Source organism: Suricata suricatta, chromosome 2 (assembly GCF_006229205.1).
Source record: "Suricata suricatta isolate VVHF042 chromosome 2, meerkat_22Aug2017_6uvM2_HiC, whole genome shotgun sequence".
Classification (NCBI taxonomy): Eukaryota; Metazoa; Chordata; class Mammalia; order Carnivora; family Herpestidae; genus Suricata; species Suricata suricatta.
In genome coordinates, this window is record NC_043701.1 from 108,809,540 (window position 1) to 108,832,136 (window position 22,597).

At 47.4% G+C, this 22,597-nt stretch overlaps 1 protein-coding gene across 3 annotated transcripts in view; it reads right to left on the reverse strand.

The window, feature by feature from the left end:
- GNG4 (G protein subunit gamma 4) overlaps positions 1–22,597 on the reverse strand; it is a 61,508-nt gene that overhangs the window by 24,718 nt on the left and 14,193 nt on the right. Inside the window, exons 1-2 of one of the 3 annotated variants that reach the window (XM_029914967.1) lie at positions 6,300–6,378; positions 5,032–5,143 (exon numbers count right to left, since the gene is read on the reverse strand). The gene's annotated coding sequence lies outside the window, so the exon portion shown is untranslated. Of the gene's footprint in view, positions 1–5,031; positions 5,144–6,162; positions 6,188–6,299; positions 6,379–22,597 lie in introns of those variants that run through there. The other 2 variants (XM_029914976.1, XM_029914960.1) reach the window with 2 other exon arrangements.

Sequence of the window (22,597 nt, forward strand, 5' to 3'; positions counted from 1 at the left end):
GGGGATAGAGGATCTTCCCTGAAAGCACAGAAACAAACGTGAGGCTCAAACTCATGAACTGTGAGATCATGACCTGAGCCAAAGTTGGTCACTTAACCAACTGGGCCACCCAGGTGCCCGAGACTTTGTTTTTAAACAATCACTCACACACACACACACACACACACACACACACACACACACACACCCCTTGTCCCAACCATAGATCTGTATTTCTAGAGGAAAAAAATTCCCCCTGATCTGACATGCAATGATGCCACATGACTCAGCAATAAATGTGATGGGGACTGTCCCACAAGCAAGCACAGACTTCCACACAGACACCACAGGCTCCACTTAACCCATCTAGTGAGAGATGACTTGGCAACGGCCTAATCAGTCAGCCTCACAGCTGCAGGGCTGTCACATAGGTGACACTGGCTCCCAAAGGCACATAGTGAGGCTCAAGGGGACCTGGCCAGTGTCTTGGTGTACAGGCCACACTCTGTGGGTTTTCCACATACGTGCTAACACTGTGGTCCAGGTGAGGAATGGTGGCAACTTCATTTGTCCACAGGCAAGTTTTTGAAAAATAAAAGTTATTTTATTTATTTGTTGTGAGAGAGAGAGAGAGAGAGAGAGAGACAGAGACAGAGAGAGAACGAGTGGGGGAAGGGCAGAGAGAGAGAGAGACAGACAGAAAGAGACAGAGAATCCCAAGCAAGCTCCATAATGTCAGGGGAGAGCCCATTTGGGGCTCGATCTCATGAACTGTGAGATCATGACCCGAGCTGAAATCAAGAGTCAGAAACTTAGCCGACTGAGCCACTCAAGTGCCCCAAAAGTTTCTTATTATAAGACATAGATCAGCCACCTAAATTAGGGTTTAGATTTCTGTCTTGGTTGGGAGCTTGTACTCAACAAGAAGAGAAGAATAATGAATGGTTGGGACTTGGAAGCCCAGGGGAACGGCCACCTAAACCCTGCTACGTAGAGATGCGCTTGCATTGTTACATGTGTTTTCAGGTCTATGTGTGTCCCCGTGTGTGCCCACATGCCTGTGGTGCATGCCCTGTGCCAGCCCATGTGTGTGTAGCTGTTCCTTTGTGGGTGTGGGTGTTCAGGTGTATCTGCATTCCTGTGTGTCCACATAAAAGGAAAAGGAGCCACAGTCTGGTTCCCAAGCTTCCCCAGCCTGATGCAAGTAAAAAAGGACCCTAAAATCATTGCTCTCAGATCCTGATCCTCCTTTCCCATTCTGGAGTTCATCCTTCTCTTTGGTCCTGATATTTTAGAAGTTGGGGAAGTCACCAAAGCAGGGCACAGGGATGGCTGAAGAGAAGGAAGCTGAGGCCAGGATAAGCAGGAGTGAAGACAGAAGACACAGGGGAAGGGCCAACCAAGGAGGAGGAGAGGGGCTCTGCACCGAGTGTGTCCGGGTGAGTGTGAGTGTGTTTAAGTGAGAGCAGATGTGCCTGTGTAAGAACTGTTACTAGCAGAACCAGAGCCTCGTCAGACCCCAGAGCAGCCATCTCCCTCCAGTTGGCCCCTGACTGGCTGAATTTAGAACGTGCCAATCCCACCCCACTATTTCCTCATTCTTCCTCTGTTTACAATGAGGGGCACATTTTCAACTACTCCACTCTGTAACACAGAGGAGAACTCTGGCTGACTGCTTAATATTTGGAAAGATCCCAATGAGCTGTGTTTGGCTTCTTGTGTCTTGGAGATAAAATCGGCTGGTGGGGCGGGGGATCCAGAACCTGAGATGCATGGACTCTTAACCCTGCCTTGTCCTGTCAGCCTATCCACCTGCTTTGTGGCCCCTCCCATGTCCCCTCCAGACTGTGTCTGTCCACAGCATCACCTTCTCACCATAGCCTCTGAGCCTTCCTTGCTCACCCCTTTCCTCCCTCTCAGCCTCAAAGTGCCATGTCCCTCCATGGCTGTCTCTTAGGTGACTTCCCTAGTATCACCCAGGGCCACAGTCAGCCTAGTGGACAACCCAACTCATGGTCACACCCTCTTAAGACTTGTCAGCTTTCCTTGGTCTTTCCCATCGTATCAATCCAACACCCTCCCCACTCTACTCACACTAAAGGGCTACAAGGTGCCGCTGTGGAAGCCCCCCGTGTGCTGGGGCTGGTGCCATCACACACAGACAGCCGTAGCGGGTCCTCAAAGCTGCCCACCATCTCACGCACATTCCTAGTTACCCCTCATTTACCTTGCTTATTGAGGCACAAGAGGAGAAACCCCATCTCTGGCTGTCTTGACTGCCAGGGGACTGCCGGGGACTGACCCTGGGCAAAGTCAGGAAACACACAGGGAAACCAGCCAGAGCCCTGGGCTTCAGGTACCCTGGACAGAATACTTAAAAAAATATATTTATTTATTTTGGGGAAAGCATAGGTGGGGGGAAGGGCAGAGAGAGGGAGACAGAGGATCTGAAGCAGGTTCTGCACTGACAGGCTGACAGCAAGCAGCAAGCCTGATCCGGGGCTCCAACTCATGAACTGTGAGCCAAAGTCGGACGCTCAACCGACTGACCCCTCCTGGACAGCCTAATTCTACTCCATAATACTGGAAGAACATATCTTCACAGTTTAGGCCATGTCTGCCAGGTCATCTGGCACTTGCAGCTGAAAGTACAGCCTCATCTGTGGCTGATACTGCACATGGGGTGGCCCGTCCCTCCTCAAGTTCTGCCCTGTCACTCACCCTTCCTTCTCCTGTAATGGTGGTGTCTCTGGGCGCCCTCTCCTCAGCATATACAAATAATTTATGTCTTTTTCAACACATTAAAACAAATAAACAACAACAAAACAGAAATCTTTTGCTCTCCCTAATTTCCATTCTCACTCAAGAAAGAAGGGGAAATAACTACCGATGCCCATAAAGGGGCCCCCCACAACTAGTAGTGGAGAGGCAAAACGTAAGAGCAGGAGGCACTCTTCCTGGGACACTGGATGACAAGCCTGGTTCGCTCCCCCCTCTGCCTTCCTCGGCCCCGTCGGACCCTTTATAGGATGTTACTCTTACTGCCATCAGGGACTGTACTGTTCCATGTCTGTATGTTCATGCTCTCTCTCCATGTGGCTGGTAAGCTTTATCCCAGTGCACGTATCCAGGACCTGGACTGTGACCCACCCTGGATCTAGACATTTGTACTTGTCAACTTCCTGAGGGGATTCCGGCACAGACCACAGCGGGAGAACCATGGCTAGCTTTAAACCAACTCTGTGTTCACCACATTACCTTGCGAGGTGTTCCATGCACCTTTAGGACTCTCTAAATCAGTCCTGTACAAAATCTAAGAGGAGCCTGGGTGGCTCAGCCAGTTAAACATCTGACTCTTGATTTACGATCAGGACATGATCTCATGGTTTCTGGGTTTGAGCCCTGTGTTGGGCTCTGTGCTGACAGTGTGGAGTCTGCTTGGGATTCTCTCTGTCTCCCTCTCTCTCTGCTCTGCCCCTCCTCCACTCATGAGTGCACACATTCTCTCTCTCTCTCAAAGTAAATAAGCTTATAAAAAATTAGTGGGTGTATGAATCTCTGGGGATCTTGATAAAACAAATTTTGATGGAGTGAGTTTGGGTATGGTCCAATAGTCTGCATTTCTTTTTTTGGAGGGAGAGAGAAAAGGAGCATGAGTTGGGGGAGGGTGCAGAGGGAGGGGGGAGAAAGAGGGAGAGGGGGGGAGAGAGAGAGAGAGAGAGAGAGAGAGAGAGAGAGAGAGAGAGAGAGAGAGAATCCTAAGCAGGCCTCATGCTCAGTGGGATCATGATCTGAGCCCAAATCAAGACTCAGATGTTCAACAGACTGAGCCACCCAGGTGCCCCCAAGAATCTGCATTTCGAGCAAGCTCCCAGTTGCTGCTGATCCGTGGACCATACCTTGAGTAGCTAGGCTCCAAATTGCTGAATGTTAATACTGGAACATGGAGGTCCAGGTCCAATCCCCTTACTTTTCAAATGAGGAAATCTATTCTGGAAGGTTCGATAACTTAATTCTTTTGTGGAAGGGGGAGGAAGCATCCCCTAGTGTGGCTCCCAACTTGTCCCCTCTCCTGGACCTAGTAAGGCACGTGGGGCAGGAATAGGGTGTCCTCCTGGCCACTGGTCTCTCCTACTCTCCAAGGACAGACTCACCTCTCCAGTGATCCTGAACTTGGCCTAACTTAGGACTGAGATGGCAGGGGGCCTCCTCTGTGGGAGCAAGGCGACCCAGAGCGATCCAGGGAGATTAGCTGTCACTTTTGCCAACTGGAACTAAAGGCACTGAGGCTCTTAAAGATGGCACACAGGAAGGTTCGTGAGGCCCTCCCTTCCCAACCTGGCCAGGTGGCTCTCAGGTACTCTCTGAATGACATCTCGGTCCTGCCAAGGCCATCCAGACACAGGACTTGCATGTGAACTGATGGGTGTCTCTCCACATGCATCAGTATATATGGACACCTGCACCTTGACCCAAAAAGGAAAATGGGCGTAGGGACAAAGTGGAGATGGAATGAAGCTGAATGTGCATACTAGCTACTGTTGACTCGGCCTTTTAGAAGACGAAGCAGAAGGGACAATGAGCCACCTGCTTGGGGCATGGGCTCTGTCACTGCCATGGTCAGACAGTCCCTTCTTCTTGGGCACACAGGAACCCACTGACACACAGGCAGGTTTCACAGGGAGATGCTTACAGGCTGTTTCCTGCAGTGGGTAAGTCACAGTCAGGTGGGAGGGGACAGATAGCAAAAGGTGCACACGGTCGGGGCCACAGCCCATGGAGCTGCTCGGTCCTCCTCCCTTCCCTCCCCAGAGGGGACTCACATGGGGGGTGACATGGGGGGTGGGCAATTTGTAAGGCTGGCTTCATAAGGGCCCTACATCCACTATGGAAGAGGGCAGGGGGACTGGATGGTGGCAGGTGCTAGGACAAAGTGACATGTGAGGATCTGGCCACACACAGAGGACCCTGACAGCCCAGCCTCACCACAGGCCCACGCACACACTGCAGGCAAAGCCAGTTGCTGCTGGACAGGACACAACACCTCCTTACCTGCTGAGAGGTGGCAGTGACAGGACTGGGCAGGGGACAGGCTGGTGGCGGCGGCGGCAGCTGATAGCTGTCAGAGGAGAGGCTGACTTGGGGCTCCTGCTTCGAGGCTCACCTGGAGGCACAACCAGAGAAAGGTGGACAGGTGTGGCAGAAGCCAGCTGTGCCCCATCTGCCCGGCCCCCAGTGCCCGCGGCGTCCCCTTATCGGACCGCACGGGGGAGGGGAGCTACAGGCCGAAAGAGAAACCCCAACACCACCCAGCGGAGCAGGAGCCTCTCAGGGCCACAGCCTGGCCTGGCTCTCCCTGCCCAGCCGGCCATTACCTCGGCCCCACTCACCACCCCACTTCTGGCCAACCTCTGCCAAACTGAAACAGTTTAGATGTCTTTTCTTGTTATAAAAAACCAGGCCAATTGTAGAAAAATGGGAAGAGAGAGAAAATTACAGCAAAGGAAATAAAAACCATTCACGTTATTCCCACGCATATTAGAAACAATCTGATTCCAACCCAAAGACGTTCAGCACAGAAGAGATGATGCAATCCGGTGGCTTTAAAGGTTTCTTTAATGCCAGGGACTCTCTGTGGAGAGACACCAAGCTCACTGCCTCCCTCCTCTGGAGAGGCCGACTCTGGGACAATGGGCTCGTCCCCCAGGGGTTGTGTGACCACCCCATGCCGCACCCCGGAGACCCAGGGAACCTGAGCTAACTACAGTGAACAGAAAGCCAGGCAGGAATGGCTGGACTTGGGGGAAGAGGTGTGAAGTCGTGCCCGGTGCATTTCCCCCAGCCCAGCATGGAGGCGGGAGTAGCTCCCTCAGCGAGTTTCCCTCACCCTGACCGGCTTCCAAAGGGAGACAGACAGTCTGAGAGAGGAGGCCTATTGTCCTGAAGGGGCAAAGTGTAAAGCTTGCCCCCTAGCCAACCAGCTTTATAATGCTTTTTTAAGTTTATTTATTTTGAAAGAGAGAGAGAAAGCAAGCAGAGGAGAGGCAGAGAGAGAGAGAATCCCAAGCAGGCTCGGCACCACCAGCACAGACCCCCACATGGGGCTTAAACTCATGAACTGTGAGATCATGACTGCACTGAAATCAAGAGTTGGGCGCTTAACTGACTGAGCCATCCACGCACCCCTAGGCAAGTGACGTTAAAGCTGGACTCCAGGGGTCTTCCCTGCCCACCCTCTGGACAGACAGGAAACCCAGAGGATGGGGGGGGGCTGGGGAACAAGCCACCAGACCAACCCAAGTCCCCCTCCAAGTCTTGACCTCTGTTCCAGTTACATGATCTTTGCCTTAACATCAGATGTGGCCAGGGCAGTGTGCTCCACTGTCGCTGTCTTCATCCTTAAAAGAAAAGGCAGACAGTCCTCTGAGCAGCTCCATATCACAGGTCCCCACAAATGTCCTGCAATAAATGATACAAATGGAACGAGGAAAGCTAGGAGAACCAGAAAAATATGGAGATGATGATAATTGCTTCATTAGGTAGATTACATCACCTGGACACATCCTGCCATGGGGTCTAAAGGCTTTGGGCAGCAAATTCCTTTTCAAAAAAATTTTTTTAAGTTTATTTAAGAGAGAGAGACAGTGCAAGAGGAGGAGGGGCAGAGAGAAAGAGAGAGAGAGAATCCGTGCTGCTAGCACAGAGCCTGATGTGGGGCTTGAACCCACAACCATGAGATCATGATGTGAGTGGAAACCAAGAGTTGGACAGTTAACCAACTAGATCACCCAGGCACCCCTCAATTTTTAAAAAATGTTTGTTTTTGAGAAAGAGAGAGAAAGCGAGAGAGAGTGGGGGAGGGCAGAGAAAGAGAGAGGAACAGAGGATCCAAAGTGGGCTCTGGGCTGACAGCAGACAGCCTGACACGGGGCTTGGACTCACAAAGGGCGAGATCATGACCAGAGCCAAAGTCGTATGCTTTTAACAAACTGAGCCACCCAGGCTCTCCTGTGCAGCAAATTCTCTTGACTGGCTCCATGAAAAAGGGTTCCCTGGTCACAGACATTTGAGAAATGGCCATTATTTCCACTCCTCCCTTTGGAGGGCCACACCACACACCAGCACAGTAAAGGCTCTGAGAGGTCCTACAGAGAAGAAAGAAACCTGTTGACTGAAACCCACCATTATCCAAGTGAGTGATTTCAGGAACACCCAGGTTTTGTTTTTGTTTTGAATGGAACAGTGCATCTCACACTGTTGTCACACACTGGAGTGAAGAGGCCCAGGGAGACAGCTGGCTGCCCTGAGTGCTGAGGGGATGGGTAACGGCAGTGCACCTGCTGCTCTCCAGCCCACCGTGGGCAGGTCTACCTCTACCAGGGGTGCCTAAACCAGCAGACTCAGAATCACCCAGGAACCCAATACCACCGAGGCTGGGCTCTATTCCACTCCCATAACCCTGGGCCTCTTCCTGGGCTCTCCAGGGGATTCTGACGCCTCAAGTCCCCAAACCACTGGTCCATTGCTTCTGAGGCGTGGCTGTGCATCTGAAACAGTGGGGCCTTCAGAGATGAGATGCCGCGGTCACACCCCCGACAACCAAGCCACACTGACTTTCGAGGAAGTTCCAGTGTGCAAGCCACATCTGAAAAGACACAGCTCTAGTCTGCATCTAAGCTGGTGCTTGCCATACCCTTGTCATGTGATTCGCACAGGTCTCGAAGCTCACTAACTGATCCAGGTGGGTCTGGGAAGGGGACAGATACGGAATCTCAGGTACCACCCAGACCTTTGGAATTAAATCCGCATTTTCACCTGAGTGATTCATGTGTAAATTAGCATTGGAGATGTTCTGTGCTAGGGCTGGGTGTTGGGGGGGGGGGGGGGACAGTACCACTTTATGCAGGGACTCTGAGCCCGAGGTGAAGAGACTTTACTGAAGACACAGGAGTCATAGGTGGGGGGATGGGAGAGTCCCGGGTCTCCTGACTCTCCTGTTACTCACAGTCCCATCCAGCTTTCTGGGCCGCTCTTTTAGATGACTTGGTTAATTCTGGTAGTTCTTTGAGAGACTACGTATCAGGAAGAGATGATCAATTTCCCCTTGTCCACTTGGCATTTGCATAGCATTTTCCATCCAATGCTTGGGGCTTTCTTCAGATGCCATTGCGCCAAGCTGCCCTGGCCCCAGGAAGGAGCTTTGGACACCTGCCCATATCACTACTGCTTCTCAAAGTGAGACAGATGATTAGTGCTGACAGGAATTAGCTCCTGACTGGTCTGCTTGATCTGTAAGTGAAAAGCACTGCTTTTCAAAGGCACTAAATATGCTGCCATGATGTTTTCGTGGCCTTTCCCCCCCCCTTAAACAGGAAAAACATATTCATATGTGAACAAAATGCTGTGGTTTCATTGTGGAGGCCTAGAAAGCTCTACCACATGGCCACCGGCTGCTGGGAGGCCCTCAAGGGCAGAGGGTGCTTTTACTAATGTCTGTGTGCCCAAGACCATCCCCAGACAGGCCCGCTGTCCATGTTCATATAACCGTGACTCACATACACGTGAAAAGAACTACCTCGAGCTTCACAGCAAGGGTGTTGATCCCGCATGACTGCTGGGGTCTCCATTCTTGAATGGAGCTAATTCAGCTCCCAGCTGTGAAGCGGTGCTGGGTCTTGAGGAACAAAAATCACAGTCTCTATTCTCACAGGGCTAACAGTCCGGCGGGGCGGGTCATGCACTGTTCAAACAACTGTACTGAGGAATCCATTCTCATACACAGAGGCACACAATTCTTAGCGGGTGTGTAACCAAAGAACTTGACCTGACCTGAAAATGTATGTTGGTTTCTGTGAGAGATTCTGAAGCCATAAGGAGGAATGAGTCTTGCCTGCCACCACACAGCTCAGTGTCTGAGGGGGAGAAGGTGAATAAGCAATGGTCACAGTGTGATAGGTGTATGTGGCACTGAATCCATTCTCTCCTTTTCTCATTATAATATAATGGTGGCCGGTGCTGAGGGAGCGGGAAGATTCCGGGCTCACCTCCTTCCATGCGCACACCAAGCCTGTAACTACATACAGAGCAACGTTCACTGAGGACGACCTGAAGACAGACAGATCTTCCACAGCTAAAGACAGCAGGAGTGATCTCAAAGGCAGTAAGTCCTCCCTGAGGAGTGAGGAGCTCAAGCCCCACACCGGGCATCCCCTGCCTCCAAGAAGACAAGCCCCCAATGCACGTGGCTTGAAAATCAGCAGGGCTTAACTCTGGGAGCTGATGTGCTACAGAAAACCGAGCCTCTACTGTTAAATCTCTCACATTCTGAGAACCAGAACTTTGAAAAGCACCTGGGTTATGTGTGGAGATTTTATTATTATTATTTTTTTTATGTGAGAGAAAGAAAGAGAGTGTGCACACAGGGAAGAAGGGCAGGAGGAGAGAGAATCCCAAGCAGGCTCCATGCTCAGCACAGAGCCTGATGCAGTGCTTGATCCCACGATCCTGGGACCTGAGCCAAAATCAAGAGTCGAGGCTTAACCAACTGAGCCACTCAGGTGCCCTGTGAAGATTTATTAACTAATTGTAGGGCATGTGCCACAGGGAAAGAGCTCTGTAGGAACCTTCTCTGGGAACCGAAGTGCTGGCAAGTGGCATTTTTCTTGCCCTCCTTCAGCCTAAATGACAGCAAGAGGAAAGACAATAGTTACATACCAGGGACAGTTACATTTCCAGCAGAAACTTGGCAGGCCAGAGAGAGTGGCATAATATCTTCGAAGTGCTAAGGGAAAATACCTGCAACCTAAAATATTCTACCTGGCAACAGAACTGAAGGAGAAATAAAGAGTTCCCATATAAACAAACTTTAAAAAAATGTATCACCATTAAATTGGTCTTATAAAAAGTGTTAAAGGGACTTGTTTAAGCAGAAAAGACCATAACTAGAAGTAAAAAAAATTATCAAGGGAAAAATACTTTAAATATAAAATATGGTATCAAATATATAAAACATGGAGAGGGGACTAAAAATGTAGTGCTTTTAGAATGTGTACAAACTTAAGCAACTATCAACTTAAAACAGACTGGTATATCTCCATGTGGTGTTCTATATGAACCCCATGGCAACCAAGCCGTGAGGCATTAATTATAGCAAAGATTCCTCCTTGTGAAGCCATGTTCACTTTCTGGACATAGACTGGTGGGGTGGGCCAGCCAGATCCCACATGTCCCCAGGAAGCAGCTCACTCTCAGATAGAGCCCGACACACAGCCCTGGATAACTAGCCACACCTTGGCCTTGAGTCACTATTTCTAGTACTGTCTGGAACCTATCATGCAGATCTGCTCTTTGGTCCAATCCCCATAGGTTAGTAGAAATTAAGGATGTTGCTATTTTCATCCTACAATCCTATTATATACCAGGTGGCACTGCTTTGGGCATAAAAGCTGAGCAGAGGTTCTCCCAGTGTTCATAAAATCATTTAGTTAATCACCCTCTTTCCTACCTTTAAAATAAATTGGTTTTCAACTGCCATAAAGATTTTATATATTGAGTTAACATGTTGGAGTGTCTCCCCAATAAAGGAGGTCACGTTGGCTTCAAAGCAAGGGATGCCAAAGGGAGAGAGATCTTTCACCTGAAAAGTCATAACCAGTGTAGTAGTGAAGGGCAGACTTTATGTCCCACGCAGAAGCATAAGATGGTATTTTAGCCTCCCACGAGAAATGTTGCTTCCTCCCACAGCCATTCCAGGACAGAGCTGATTCCCTGAGCACACAATCAGGGAACATGGTCCCCTTGGTCCCCTCGGGAGGGATAAGGCCACGGCCAGCCCCACCCCTGCTTGAACTTCCACTCTGCAAATTTAATACTGTGATAGTCGAGCTTGGTGCATTTTACAATCTCAGTCTCAATTACTCAATTTACATCTTGATTGCCTGATAGCATCTGTCTGATCTGATAACATCTCATCACACTGATGCTAAACAAACACAGAGTTAAGGAGCCTTTAGCCTGGGACAGATTGTAAAGGAGCCGAGGGGCAAGAGCACTGGGAGTCTGAAGGAGGCTGGAGCCTGCTGGTCACCAGTCACCACGTAACTCCCCTCCTTATCTGGCCCTGATTAATGTCAAGAAAATTAGAGAAGGTTGGCAGACCGGCTCCTATATTTAAGGGCATTTGACAAGTCAGTGCAGAATAAACAGAAAGAGAAACCAGGTCCATCTTCTGTGTGACTCTTAATACTTCCCAGTCTCCCTTAATGCCACCCCAGGCACCCTCTAATCATTTCTCTGGCCTTGCAGATAGAGTCCAAAAATCTTATTTGACAGGAACAAGCATTAAAAGGCCAAGAGTAGGGCACCTGGGTGGCTCAGAAGGTTGAGCACCTGATTTCAGCTCAGGTCATGATCTCATGGTCCATGGGTTCAAGCCCCGCATTGGGCTCTGTGCTGACAGCTCAGAGCCTGGAGCCTGCTTCAGATTGCGTGTCTCCCTCTCTCTCTGCCCCTCTCCTGCTTGTGCTCTGTCTCTCTCTGCCTCTCAAAAAAATAAACATTAAAAAATTTTTAAAACATTTAAAAGACCAGAGGCTGTTGCTTTTCTATCAGCCTTCATAGAGTACGAGGTTAATTCTTTTACTGCCTGCTGGGTTACCATTATTTGAACTGGACCATACCCTTGACTAGTGTGAATACAACAGCAAAGACCCATGTCCTGTATGTGGTATCTTACAATATATAATGAGCTACTTTCCATTTGTCCCATGACGACCCTGCTGAAATGGGGGGATCACTGCACCAAGGAGGAAGAGACAGTTGAGAGGTGACGTGGCTGGGCCAGTGTGTGGGTCTCCTGGGGCTGCCATAACAAGTCACCACAAATTTGGTGGCGTGAAACCTGGTGTTATTTATTCTCATAGTTCTGGAGCTAGAAGTTTGAAAGGAAGACCATGTTAAGACCATTAAGACCATGCAAGGGCCATGTTCTTTTTGAAGGCTTGAGGGGAGCATCTTTCCTCTCCTCTTCCCAGTCTGGGGCCTCCCAGTGATTCTCGGCATTCTTCACTTGTAGACACATCACTCCAATCTCCGCTCCCATCTACATGGCCCCCAATTCTCCGTGTTTCTGTATACCTTGCTTTTCTTACAAGGGTACCAACCATATACTGGATATTAGACCCTCCCTAATCCAGTACGACCTCATCTTCACCAATTACATCTGCAAAGACCCAACTTAAAGATAAAATCACACTGTGAAGTTCCAGGTGGGTAAGAAGGGGGACGGGACTCAACCCAGTATCACCAAGATTGTGGCCATGGGTCTATGATCATTTTTACAAAGAATCATATATTTTGTTCTTTGTAAGACCTGTAAAGAAACCCTTCTCTGAGAATAGCATGGTGTTTCATGCTATGAAACTCATCTTGGGGTGATGGGAACACGGAGAAGCAGTCTGCACAACAGAAGCAACGATCTGTACCCATCTCAGTTCCCTCATGTCACAAATGAGGTGGCTGAGGTCCAGTTATTTTCCCAAAGTGATTAAGCAGCTAATTAGTGGAGAACATACGAGAACCCCAAATTGATCACCCACTATTCATTTATTCAACCTTTACTGTGTCTGGCCCAGCACTCAAGAAACGAGAGGGTAATTCAAAGATGGTTGTTGCCCCCTATTTAGTGAGGGAGACAAGATTAACAGCAGCATATGCAGTCATAGAGTCAAGGGCCCACCACCAGAGTCTGTGCCAGGGAGAGCATAATAAGCAGAAGAGGCTTCATACTCACTCTGAGCCTGGGAAGGTGAATAGGAGGCCACCAGGCAGAGGGGACAGCATAGGTACAGGCAGAACAAGGGCAACAAGCCTGACATGCTCTAAAAGCTGCATACTTCTTTGTTCTTAGAGCCCAGGGTCAGATCATGGAGGGTCTCAAATGCTTCTCTAAGGGGGTGAATCAAGGAGGCACTTATAATCGATTGAAGGATATTTAAGTGGAGAGGTAATAACATTTTAGAAAGATCACTTCAACCTAGTGTGGAGAATGGGCCAGAGGTAAATGAGAAACGCAAGCAGACCAGTTCGGAAGCTGCACGAGTCTCGATGAGAGACTCACTGTGTGCACCTGAAGCTCTGGCAGGGCGATGGCAGGGGGAGAGGGAAAGCTAGTACTGGGATGGAAGCAGGGAGAGGATGACATTAGGATCTCAATTCTGGGGAAGGAAGGTGCCTGGCAGACTTTCAGGGAACTCACCAGGCTCAAAAAGAGAAAGTGGGGGTTAGCAGGGATGTGTAGTGAGTTCACGTGGGAGAGGCTGCACTTAGAGTGACTTTAGGACACTGAGGAGAACGTGCCCAGCAGACAGGTGGACTGACAGGGATGTAGCTTAGAAGTGAGTTGGAGCTGAAGATGGATGGACAGTTCTACATTGTGACTGTAGGGCCACCAGAAGTCCGCTCATGAAAGGGCTCAGTGGAAGAGGGGGCAAGACTCAGAAGGCAGGGCCAGGTGAGAGCCGTGGCTCAAACCAGTGTGGCAGGGCTGGGCAGAGGAAGGAGCGCCCATGCTCATCTCTGCTCTGCTTCTGTGCTCCTCAGTCTGTATTTTCAGAATTGTAGAAGTTTTAATACGGAAAAAAAGCAACAAATTACTGGCTGTGGCCAATAGACCAAGATGAGAGGAGATGTGCCACCTTCCTCGCAGATACCTGGGTCAAGGAGCTGGTGCTGGTTACGTCCTTTGCCATCGGAGGCCTCACTGTAATGGTGCCCTCCTCAGCCCCTTCATCAAATGCTGCACTACGATCAACCAGGCCATGCCCAGAACTACACAGTGCCCATCTGTGATCTTGGGAACATGTCCCACGTGCCTAGCAGCCCCCTGGACCCCCAGGGGAGACTTGGAGGGGTGGAAGAAACTGTGAATACCTCTAGTGAGAGGGCGGGACCCCCCTCCCCCGCCTGCCCCGCCATGGCTGAGAAAATGTGAGGCGTGAAAAATACCAAAATCCCCAATACATTATGATGGACCAAAAGGCACAACATTGCGAGGACTGTGTCTGAGGCTTCATAAAGTGAAATTTTGCAAGATGGAAAGGTGACAGAAGAGCTGTTGTGTCAGTAGGGACACCAAACTATTAGGTACTTCATACAGAGAGTACAGTCTTAAACGTGTTGGCCACAATCAGGGGTATTGGCCATTGCCGTTGAGTAGAATGTGGAACCTGCTCTTGGAGAAACACCTGCCTACAGAGGAAGCCACACAGACAGATCGTTCTGTGAATGATCTGAACTATATGCATTTGACCCTGAAACAACGTAGGAGTTAGGGGCGCCAACCCTCCATGCAACCACAAATCTGCAGACAACTTCTGACTCCCCCAAAACTTAACCACTAATAGCCTACTGTTGACCAGAAGCCTTATCAGTATCATAAACAGTGGATTAACTCTTATAAGCATTATATCCTGTATCCTTACCATAATGTAAGCTAGAGAAAAGAAATGTTACTAAGGAAATCCTAAGGAAAATACATTCACAGTACTGTACTGTATTTATCAGAAGAAAAATCCACATATAAGTGGATCCTCACAGTTCAAATTGTGTAATTCAAGGGTCAACTGTACGCTGCACATCACAATCTATGCGGTCAACACGCCAGCACACGTTCAGTGGGTCACACTCTTTATAGGGGAGAAGCAGCTCAGGCCAATTTGTCTGTTGGCTTCTCCCAGCCAGACCCTTTCCACCCCTTGTATTTTAGCCATCCTGCTAGGGTTCAGGCGAACCTTCCAGTATCAGAGTGAAACCAGTGGATATCGTGAGTCTGGATGCACTACCTCTCTCTCTGGGAGGGTTTCTAGAACAGCCCTCTCCCCTCTCTATGGTGGTTTACTCTATTGTGGGCTTCAGTCCTGGCAGACAGGCCAACCTCCCCGTGAAGATGAGGCAGTTCCATCCTCTGGGACAAGATCCAGGAAACACTGTTTCTAAAGCCTCCAGCTGCTGGCAACTCCATTTTGTCTCAGCATTTTTTAAGACAACGTTTATAGCGAAATGCTTGAATTTCTAAATAAACGTGCAGAGGTGAAATTCACCTGGCATAAGTAACTATTTTAAAGTGAACATTCAGTACATTCACAATGTTGCACACCACCACCTCCGTCTAATTTCAGTGCATTTCCATCACTCCAAGATAAAAGCCCGTACTCATTAAGCGCCTCTCCCCACAGCCCCTGGCAACAAGCAACCTGCTCTGTCTCTATGGATTTGCCTATTTGGACATTTCGTATACATGGAATAATTTACTGTGTGCTCCTCTGTTTCTGGCTTATTTCACTAATGTGATGTTTTGAGGTTACATCCATGGTGCAGGAGGTACTTTATCCCTTTCTGTGGCTGAGTAATATTCCACTATATGGATATACCACAATTTTTTACCCTTACTTCAACTACCTTTCTACTATTGTGATTATCATGTCTTTGAACACGCATACATCTGTATTTGTTGGAGTACCTGTTTTGAACCATTTTACATTCCCACCAGCAATGTGGGAGGGCTCTAATTTTTTGACATCCTCACCAACATTTGTCATTTTCCATTTGGGGGGGATTATAACCATTGCAGTAGGTGTGAAGTGGGACTTTGGTCTGGTTTCCATTTGCATTTACCCAGTGACTACAGCGCTGACTGCCTTTTCATGTGCTTGTTGGCATCATTTACTTTTTCAGAGTGGTCCTAATGTCAAACATTTAAAATTTTGTAACAATCTCCAGTTTATGGAAAGGTTGCAAGTATAACACAGAGAGTTTTTTTCTCTTCACTACTTGAGCGTGAGCTGCCAACCTGACTCTCTGTCACTCTTCAGTACTATGTATTTCCTGGGGTGTATGGGTGGCTCAGTCAGTTAAGTATCTGACTCAATTTTGGCTCAGATCACGATCTCACACTTTGTGAGATTGAATCCCACTAACAGTGCAGAGCCTGCTTGGGATTCTCTCTCTCTCCCTCTCTCTCTCTGCCCTTCCCCCACTCATGCTCTCTGCCTTGCTCGCAAAATAAATAAATAAACTTAAAAACATAGTATGCATTTCCTAACAACAAGGACCTTCTCTTCCATAACCACAATATTACCATCCAGGTCAGGAAAATTACACTGATACATCACTCTCATCGAAACCTCAGACTCCATTTAAGGTTCAAACAAAAAATACCAATAATGTCCTTTTGAAAAAATTTTTATGTTTATTTATTATTGAGACAGAGAGAAACAGAGCATGAGACACCATGCTCCATATATGGACACCAGTCACATTGGATAAAGGCCCACCCACAGGATCCCATCAATGACCTCTTTAAAGGCCTGTCTCCAAATAGGGTCACATTCTGTAACATTCTGAATTTGGTGGGGGATGCAATTCAGTCCATAATACTCGGCCTTCTGGACCCCCAAAGTTGATGTCCTTCTTACATGACAAGTAAATGCATCCCCATCCCAACAGCCCCAAAGTCTTAATCTTACTCTAAAATCTCATCTAAATCAAGTATGGATGAGATGTGAAGTATGATTTATTCTGAGGCAAAAACCCCACTCCAGTTGTGAACCTGTGAAATCAGGCAAGTTATTTGTTTCCAAAACACAATGGTGGCCCAAGTGAGAGTTTTCCAGGCTGAAAGGGCAAAAGCAGAAAGAAGAGAGCAGTCATGAGTCCCAAGTGAGTGCTCTCTGAAAGACAGTGTGGTACTTCAGACTATATCAAATCCCATCTTCCTGTGACATTATTTCCACAGAAAAGCTATTTGCACAAGGCGGAAGTGTCTGTCAGAGAAAAGTGACACATTTGAATTTTCCATGTGACTTTTAATTGAGGAAAAGACAAATGCTGTCATATTTCAGCTTCTAGCATTATTCAAGAATAATGCATTATTCTATAAATGTTTTTCAGCAAGCCACTAATTTGCACATTCCTGGAGAATTCATCTTTTACGATATGACATGATTTTGTGTCAAAGTATCAGGATTTTACTTTACATCGTGTGTGTGTGTGTGTGTGTGTGTGTGCGCGCGTGCAAATTTCCCTCCTACCTCATTTGCTTTCTACAAGATTTTTAGTAGGAACACAGATCAAATAAGCTTTCTCTGTTGTCCTTGGCTCCAACAGGATTCCGTCTCACTTCTAGAAACCTGTTATTTGTCTTGGTCAAGACTGCTATTTGCAAACAGACTCCTGACCCTCAGAGAAAGACTGTTAGTAAATTGCAGCTCTTGGAAAATCTGTAACACTTGCTGACTTTCTCCAACTCAGGGAAGAGCTGACTCAGAAAGTAGCTCCTAGGAGGACCCAGAAAAGAAGGACCAGAAGGCAGGTGAGAAAACTTTTGTTTTCAAAGCCTGAGCCTCAGGTGGGAAAGAATTCAGGAGACAGAGGGCAGATGCCTTTTCCAGAGCAGGGCGAAGAGTGGAGTTGCCCCAGGACCAGAGGGTGGCCCTCTCCAACAGCCAGGGTGGCTGGGACTGAGGGTGGGTGACTAAGGTGGGGCCTGAGGGGGGATGGGGGCAAGACCCCAGAACAAAATGGCCACCTTCTGCTCCTGGAGGAGAGTGTTGTGCCCCCAGGCAGGACCCAAGACCACCAAGAGCCACTAACCTCACAGGCCAATGGCCAGTTGACAGGTGTCATGGTTCACCTGCTGGACAGATGCTTCGAGGACCAAGGGGGCACCTCTCCCACACCCTGGACATCTCAAGTCTTGGGGAGACCCTGAGGCAATCCCGGGGAGGCTGGGGACACCTGGTAAAGACCGACTAAAGTTCTTTGCCAGCCAAAAGTATGCATGCTTCAGTTGAAGTTGAGTTACTGGAAAATCAGAAGCATCATCTCTCTCCCCTGCTCCTGAGTTTATGGATCCAGATTCGCACCGGCCCTATTCACTCTGACTCATGGTGTTGGACTGCGGCCCCTGTTAATGGAGGCCCCCCTGCTGCAAGCCCAGCTTCCTGTCCCATGTGCTTCATTCAGTGGCTTCCCTCCTCTTCTGTGATCCGAGTCCTCAGCCTCCTTTGATTCTGCGGCTTCATGCAAGTCCCCGGTCAAGGGCGCCTGCTCTCAACATTGCATCTGGCTCTCTGCAGCTCACTAGTCATTTACTACCAGGCTGCCTCCTTAAAGGCTTGTTTCCTTGGAATCTTTGTGACTGAACCGCGGCAGCCAGAGCGCCCTTGTGTTAATTACTCACTGGGCCCCGCACAGAACTGAGCAGGACCAGAAGACAGCCATGTAATCCCTCTGAACAGAACTGGCATTTACTCTACTTGGAAGTGAAAAAGTTTGACACCTGCTTGATCTTTTCATGCAGGAGTTAATTAGTAAAATAGGTGAGGCTGACGTTCGTAGAAGGCAAGAAAATGCAGAGGTTCAGAAGCAGCTGTTATTTTATTTCTGAAACCATATTGAATGTAATGGGGCATAAATTCCTCTGAAACGTCAAATATGAGATGCTTTATTAAATTGGTATGAAACTTCCTCCGTATAATATTCAAAATTAAATACAGTAAAACCTTGGATTGCAAGTAAGTTGTTTGGCAAGTGTTACACAAGACGAACAAACATTTCTAATAAGTTGTAACTTGATAAACAAGTGATGTCTTGCAATACGAGTAGTATATGAGGGCAGGAATGTCACGTGATCACAACTGAGCCAATGGTTTCTCTCTCTCTCTCTCTCTCTCGCTGTGGGATAGTGGGGGATCCTCTCCCATGCTCAGATGCTCAGTCTCAGGCCACGGTGTTTGGCAGAAATCAGTGATCTTTCAGAACATTGGAAGATGCCCACAACTGGCACTAGTGTATTTTTTTGTCACTTTAAAGTGCCTATTGACAGGCCTTTGCTTTTCCAGACAAGAGTGAGCTTAGGAATGCTTTGTCTCATGCTAGTCAGGCTGTCTGCAGACATAGATCCTTTCCTCTGCTGCCTTATTGCCAGTTGTATTAATACAGTAGATGACAAGAGTTTATTAATAGTGTCCTGCAAGCATATACAATGTCCCCCATGCAGAAAAAGGTTGGAAAGAAAGGTGGTAAAAAGAAGGAAATGATTACGGTAGACATTAAGAAGGAAATCATCAAGAAGTACAAATGAGGTATGCGAGTGGCCAGCATGGCAAGATTTTACAAGAAGTCTATGTTGACCATTTGCACAATATTAAAGAAGAGCGAATAAGGGGGCTCGATGCAGAAAAGGAGACATGAGACTATCAAAGCAATGGCCACATGTTCTGGAAGATGTAGAAAAGTTGCTCTGGTTTAGGTAAATGAGAAGAAAAGTTGCTGTGACCGAGAACTTTATCTTGGAAGAAGACAAAGCCCTTTTCTGTCCACTGATCTTGTAAATAAACTGCCAGGTATGTCAATGGAAAAGAAAGGCTTCAAGGCAAGCAGGGAATGGTTTGATCACGAAGAGAAGTGGCATCCGTAGTGCTGTGAGGCACAAAGAGTCTGCAAGTCCGGATGCCAAGGCAGCTGAGGTGTTCACTACCGACTTCCAGAAGCTCATGGTTTCCAAGCATTACCCAGAGGAGCAAGTTTTTAACTGCAACGAGATGGCCTTTTCAGGGGGGGCAGGAGGTGCCAAAGAGGGCCCACATTATAGAAGAGAATGCAATGCCCACTCACAAACCCATGAAAGACTGTCTCACCCTCTCATGCTAATGCAAGCGGGGAGTTCAAAGTCAAGCCCCTGATTGTGTATTGTTCTGAGAATCCATGAGCCTTCAAGAAATGCGGGGTGTCTGGGGTCCCTGGGTGGCTCAGTCAGTTAAGTGTCCGACTTCAGCTCAGGTCATGATCTCGCAGTTCATGAGTTCAATCCCTGCATTGGGCTCTGTGCTGACAGCTCAGAGCCTGGAGCCTGATTCGTATTCTGTCTCCCTCTCTCTCTACCCCTCCCCCACTCATGCTTACTCTCTGTTTCTCTGTCCTTCAAAATTAACTAAACATTAAAAATAAAAAAAGAAATGCAAGGTGCAGAAGAACCAGTTAAAGATTATGTGGAGGTCCAACAGCAAGGCTTGGGTCACTCATATCTTGTTTGTTGAATGAATCAATGAGGTCCTACAGTGAAGAAATACCTTTTCGAAGAGTCTGCCACTCAAAGCCTTGCTGGTTATGGATAATGCTCCTGCTCAGCCTCCAGGCTTTGAGGAAGACTTACTGGAGGAATTCAAGTTCATTAAGGTCAAGTTCCTTCCTCCCAACACCACTCCGATCCTCTAGGCCGTGGGTCAGCTGGTCACTTCATACTTTAAAAAGCTTTACACCAGAGCACTAGTTCAGCAATGCTTCAAGGTGACTGAAGGAACAATTACCCTCTGAGAGTTTTGGAAGATCTCAAGATCTCAAGATCATTGATAAATCCTCGGATGGGGTCACCAAGAGAACCCTCAATTCTGCTTGGAAAAAACTATGGCCTGATTGCATTCTTGGACATGACTTAGAAGGGCTTGCTCATGAACAAGAGCTGCCAGTTGTTGATGAAATTGTGTCCTTGGGGAAGACCATGGAACTGGTGGTGAATGAAGACACTTTCAGGAGCTGGTGGAGGAACATGTCAGGAACTGATGGATCTGCATCACGAGCGACAGCAAGAGCTTAAGGGGGAGATCTCGTCTGCAGAGGAGGAAGGAGGAAAAGGCGAAGGAATCCTTCACTTCAAATGAGATTAGGAAGATGTGCAAAATGTGAGAAATGGTACAAAGTTTTGTAGAAAAGCACCACCCAAATAAGGCTGAAGCAGTGTGAGCGATGAATTTGTTTAATACAATGCCACATCTCAGTGAAATCCTCAAAAGGAGGCAAAAGCAAGTGTCATTGTAACGGTTCCTTGTAAAAGTTGCACAAAAAGAAAGATTCCATTGAGCCAATATAGCAGTGATTCCATTAGTGATCGTGAAAGTCGTCCTACAGAATCACCCTCCTCCCTTGTCTGTTGCACCAGCCATGGAGGTTTTCAAAGGTAAGTGCAGGTGAATTTGTTTATTTTTCTTTATATTTTGTATTTTCTATATTATTTTGTATTATATTACAGTATTGTAAACATTTTTATGTGAATATTTTTGGGTTGTGGAATGACTCATCTGAGTTTCCATGATTTCTTATGTGGAAATTCTCTTTGGTAGACAAGTGCTTTGGATGACAAGCATGTTTCTGGAATGAATTATGCTCCCAAACCAAGGTTTTACTGTCATTGCAATGTGAACCAAGAGTTGGCTGCCTAAGTCTACTCTTGGGTGCCTGAAACGTTTCCACAGTCATCTTTTGCTTTCACTGTTTTATTTATTCACTTCCCCTCAACTCTTCCTGATAAAAGCTGCTTTACTTATTTTTAGGGTCTCAGTCAGATGCTACCACTCTTGTAAACACAACTTTCTTGACCTGACTTGCCACCTCAGTCCTTGGAGCTGAGCACCACTGTCCATCACTGTGATGCTTCTAGACCTTTTACTGTCCTCACTGTCTTAGACCTTGTACTCTTGTGTTCAAATAATGGTGAACATATATGTTCTTCCTTTCTAGACTACCAGCTCTTTTGAGGATAGGGAACTCGTTAGGCTCATTTTTATAACCTCGGGGCGGCTGGGAAAGAGATTTCCAGTTAGTAGATATTTAAGGAATTGAGTTGAATGCAAAAACATAAAACAAATAAACAACCTGGCATCCACTCCTTTCTCTCTCTGAGTCAATACCTCAGGAACAGAAATGCTGCTGGCCTTTTCCAGAGTCAATGTCATCACCTGCAAAGACTCCATCCAGGTCTCAGCGATTGTTTTAAAGGGTGTGTTTATTTCCAAATGGAAATCAACCCAGTTTTCTTCCTAATTATGTGCTCATTATAAAATATCCAAACTCTACAGGAAAATATAAAGTTAAAATCACCTGTAAGTTATTAGAATTAGCAGGGCTCTAATTCAGACCATGTTATCATGACATGAGCCAAAGTCAGATGCTTAACAGGCTGAGCTACCCAGGCATTCCTCAAAAATAAACATTTAAAAAAATATATTAAAAACCGTCATTTGACTTTCTGAGCTATAAACTTAATGGCTTGATCATGAAGATAAAACAGAAAAACATTTTAGTTTAGAAGAATTTATGACCAAATGACTACTCAGATAGTTGTCTTTAAAGATGAAGGAAAGGCACGCCTGGGTGGCTCTGTCAGTTAAGTGACCAACTTCAGCTCACATCATGATCTCAGGGTTCATGAGTTCAAGCCCCATTTCTGGCTCTGTGCTGACAGCTCAGAGCCTGGAGCCTGCTATGAAGTCTGTCTCTCTCTGCCCCTCCCCTGCTCATGTTCGGTCTCTCTCTTTCAAAAATAAACACATGTTAAAAAAAAAAAAAAAGATGAAGAAAGGCTGCCATTGAAGGCTGTCATTCACAAACACTGCTGATCATTTGTTACATACATTGACCGGCTTTCCCCAAGGTGTATATATTCATACTCTGCAGACAGGCTGATTTGTATTGCTCAAGTGGGCTATGCATGGAGGGGAATTTTTTAGCAGTAGTGAAAACAAAACAAAACAAAACATATTAAATAAGCCTGAAAGTGATTTGG